The 4,819-nt window shown below is 34.2% G+C and overlaps 1 long non-coding RNA gene across 1 annotated transcript; it reads right to left on the minus strand.

The window, feature by feature from the left end:
- Window positions 1-275: 275 nt before the first annotated feature.
- On the minus strand, window positions 276-4,337 carry LOC116539745. The gene is made up of 3 exons (XR_004264165.1): window positions 3,344-4,337; window positions 2,652-2,932; window positions 276-1,496 (listed from the first exon to the last, which is right to left on the minus strand). It is a non-coding gene; the product is annotated as an uncharacterized LOC116539745 (long non-coding RNA).
- Between the last annotated feature and the right edge of the window lie 482 nt (window positions 4,338-4,819).

Here is a 4,819-nt window from a genome sequence, read left to right on the forward strand (position 1 = left end):
TGACAGAAGAAATCAAGCAACATAAAACCTATGCCTATTTTGAACCTAGAAACTACTATCCTGAAATTTACAATCAATATCCGCCTTCTAGATACTTTGATTAGATCCTCTGATAATACAAATATAAAGGGAAGACCCAACCATTGTTTATGACGTGATATGTGTGGCTTTGGAATTGGGCCACAAAGTAGGCAATGGTTGCCATAGTCCTCCTACGTGTATCTATTTGGTATGTAAATTAATTTGTTCAATATTCTTCTTTGAGAGAAGAATTTGTGGTCCTAGCTCTTAATTTTGACTTTCAAAATTATTAAAATCAGTCCTATAAGTTAAGTAACTGACTACAGCTATACAACTGTCAAGCATAATGAGAAGTCTAATCGAATTCTTACTATAAGGAACGGAGGAAACTCTTGGTTCCTGTAGCAGGTTTCCTTTTTCTAACTGCTGGAATACACTTGGCAGCTTACGACAACATAAATTCATCATTTCAGGTTTGTGGGTCTGGAATCTGCCACAGATTAACTGGGTCCTCTGTTCAGGGTCTCATAAGAATGAAATCAAACTATCAACCTGCTACGTTTTCATCTGAGATTAGAGAAAAATCCACTTCCAAGCTGACTTATGTTATTGATAGAATTTTTCATAAAACCCAAGACTCTCCAAATTTGGTTGTCATTTTTCTGCAGCATGACATGTGAGCTAAGCTTTCATCTGATTTATTACACATCAGATCCAATAGACAATATACGGATATCACTTGTCTTGTTCTATCAAAGTAAACACTGCATTTGCACAGAATGTGCACATAAGAATATTTTATTACGGTGACTAACAGAAATCTCTGTTTTAATAGAATCAGAAGTGACACCTGGTATGTGCCGGTGGCAATCAATTACAGTACTTTTCAGAAATGTGTTTTTGTAGTTTGGAGAAAAAAAGTTTTTAACGACATGCAAGAAAAATATTCCACCAATTTTCTAATGACTTAAATTGCAATATGCGAAGCTAGATTTCAGTGTAATCATCAGATGTTTTATGCATGGCTATTGAACGTTATGAGATACACCGCAGTAGCTAATAATAAAAGTTAAAGATCATTTATAGCAAAGTCCGTACACATTAAGACACATAAAATCACACAATATCTTATGCATGCATATTGTAAAAGAGCTCCATAAAGTATCACAATAGACTTTGGAGAAATCAAAAGACTCCTGCGGAGTCTACTGCTGTAAGTAGAAATATCTGAATTTTCAAAAACAAATCACCAAAGAGAAAAAATAATAATGAGTGAAAAATAACTGATACAAAAAAGGTCAGAACTTACCTGCTTGCTGATGCTTTTGTTGCTGGTATCCTTGACAAAGCCAAGAATTATCTCAAGATTTTTTTTTAAAGCGACATTAAAAAAGAAAGCCCCAGGTCAAGACTGAAGCAGAAATCTTAAGAGATATGATAACACACTCAGAAGGATGCACTGATGTCAGGAAAATCTGAAAGATAAATGTGAAATATCCAGGAATTAAATATGTCTAAACTTAAAACTACCCAAAAATGTCCTCAAGAGAATAAGATAGAATCCAATTTTTAAATAAGGTCAAATAATTTGAGAAAACATAGATCTGACTTTTGATATTAATAGCTTTGAGGTGTTAATTGTGTGTTGGATTTATATTAGGTTGATTACAAAAAGAAATTTTATTGGTCACAATTGCCAAAGGGGGGGAAAAAAACCAATGATTTTTCTTTTAGCTCTGTATTTCCATTAAGGCCTTTAAAAATTGCCAGTACTTTTGAAATGGCAGTTACTAAATGGTCCTGTAACCTAATCAAAGTCATTTCCAATATTATTTATTGTTTTTAAATTGTCTAACTTTAGAGACTCTCTTCTACTTCATACATAGGTTAGAATAAGGATAATATTAACTTATTAATTACCTCAATTATCTGAGGAAGAGAGACTAAGCAATGCCAGAATGTTAAGTTTTAGAATAAGGTATTTGTAAACACATGCAAGAGGTTGAATTTTCTTGCTAAGTTTGAAAGATCATTCTGGCATGGACAATGTCCTAGCTAGAACATAAACATATTTTAGAGGCTCCACAGCATCCTGGTTATTGAGTGTGTATTTGAAATTACAACAGCCTAAAAATGCATTTGAGTTAAAAAAAAATATAGATTTTTAAATGTCTCTACTGATGATTCATGGTTAATTTAGGCTGTACAAAGAATTAAAGTTGTTCATTAAAAGGTGTGAAATATGAAGTCAACAACCTACATTGTATTTTTGATTATACCCGTCCTTCCTTCCTTGCTTTCCTTCCTTCCTCTCTTTTTTCTTTTTGCTTTTTTTGAGATGGAGTCTCCCTCTGTGGCCCAGGCTGGAGTGCAGTGGTATGATCTTGGCCCACTGTAACCTCTGCCTCCCGGGTTCAAGCCATTCTTCTGCCTCAACCTCCCAAGTAGCTGGGATTACAGGTGTGTACCATAACACTCAGCTAATTTTTGTATTTTTAGTAGAGATGGGGTTTCACCATGTTGGCCAGGCTGGTCTTGAACTCCTGAACCCTTTTGCTGGCTGCAGTGGATCATCAATTGTTTTCTCTGCTTTGCTTAACATTCATTTACTGATAGAAAAACACATTTACCTTACTTCAATAATAAGGACCACATCCTCCTTGCTGATAATTCCCACTCTCGAATTCTTTAATATCCAACTATTTTCATTACACATTTCAGTCTGGACTGACTATTCAGGATTTTGTTGTCCATGTTAATGTATCATTCCACTTTAAACATGCTTTCCTCAGTGACGTCTTCCGCTCACACGCTTTAAGGTGTCCCTCTGTTTGCTGAAATCAGAATTTAAAATATCCTTCTTGTGGGTTCTTGCAGCTGGTACCTTTATTTATGTGTTGATCACATAGGCCTAAATATGGGAAGCAGAATAATGCTTTCATTCTGATCAATTTTGTTGAATGATGTTTCCATATATTTACTCATGATTTGTAGCTAACTCAACTCAAACAAAATTAATATAAAACATCAGCACTGATTTTGGCATAATGAGGAATCATTTGACACTGAGTAATAAAAACAAAGGGTTTATAAGCAGTCGAAGGACTTTATACATAAACTTTAGTAAAATAGTATCAGCTGTCAAAATTCAAGTAACGCATACTGAAAATAGGAGTAACCAAAGGAATAATAATTGTGTTGCAAACTTGTTATACTTTACTGGCTTAAATTGAAGAACAGACATTTAAAATTAAGAAAAATGATTTTATTTATTCCCCCCAAAGTTAAACTTTCTTCATAGGCCTTGAACAAAATATCTTACCTTTCAAGAAATTACAATAGTATTTGACACTTTCAAAGTGTTGTTAAATTGAAGAGGTGTATTACTCATTTTGAATGTTAAGATTCTCTTCATTTAATATTCACTCTACTTTAACTTCATTCTGGTACATAATAAGATAAAAACACATTTATAATTTGAAGTCTCACATAATGAAAATATTACTTTTAGAAACAAGCACTATTCTAGATGTAAAACATGTTTAGTAGGGAGAAAAGGCCTCTTTGAAAGCTACTCTCAGGTGTTATTATTGAATTGAAGAATTTCCAGGTGAAGGGAAAGAGAACAGCCTTACAACTCCAAAAATGTCAATCTCCATAACAGCAAATAATTTGCCTTTTCAAGTCACAAGACTGCAATTAATCACGTTAGACATCAAAAAAGGAAATTGAGGCTGTTTTTAATGATACGTCCTTGTGTGAAGAAAGGTAATAGTTGTGGAGTACCCAGGTGATTAATTGAGGTACTAATTTAGATTACATGTTGTATGAGTATACAGTTTCTTTGGGGATTGGTGGCATTCAAATAGGGGCTCTTATTTATAAGAATGCTGTAATTGTTCAAAAATCAGTGTTAAGACTGATACAAATATGCTATAAATTATGTTAAAACTGTAAAGTAAATCAATCGATTTCATTAAATTTATATTAGATCAGTTTATATTGCTTTGCCATGGTCTGTTACACTGGTACACTGGTCTATCAAGTTGTAGGTTCACCCTCACAAAATCCATTAAATTTAGTCCAGGTACTTGAGCCCAAGGCTTCATATTTTTTTTGTTGGGTGTTAATACACCATAAAGATAATACTAGACCCCTAACATTTAAGTGCCATAAGATTTCCTAAATAAAGAGGAAATAAATCAGCAAAGTAAAACTGTAGGATAAGAGTATAAATTCAACATTCAGAAATTACCTTTAAAATGTCTGAAATCCTTTTAAGGATAGTTGAGTCTGTTTACATCCTTTGCCAACTTTTTGATGGGTTTTTTTTCTTGTAAATTTAAGTTCTTTGTAGATTCTGGTACAGAAAACCAAACATCACATGTTATCGCCCATAAGTGGGTGTTGAACAATGAGAACACATGGACACAGGGAGGGGAACATCACACACCGGGGTCTGTCAGAGGGTGTCGGGGCTAAGGGAGGGATAGCAGGGGGTGGAGGGATTGGGGAAGGATGACATTATAAGAAATACCTAATGTAGATGATGGGGGGATGGATGCAGCAAACCACCATGGCAAGTGTATGCCTACGTAACGAACCTGCACTATCTGCACAGGTACCTCAGTACTCACAGTATGTGTGTGTATATATATATATATAAAGAATAGTTGTAGTATCGTTTCCCCGATAAGACTTGTAATCTAATTAAGTTAGGTGTCCCTTCTATGTGTTTGCATAATTCATGGATTCCTAATATCCTAACATTTAATCATACAGTATGGTAACTATCTGT

This window comes from Sapajus apella, unplaced genomic scaffold, assembly GCF_009761245.1.
Source record: "Sapajus apella isolate SASKATOON/1434 unplaced genomic scaffold, GSC_monkey_1.0 scaffold132, whole genome shotgun sequence".
Classification (NCBI taxonomy): Eukaryota; Metazoa; Chordata; class Mammalia; order Primates; family Cebidae; genus Sapajus; species Sapajus apella.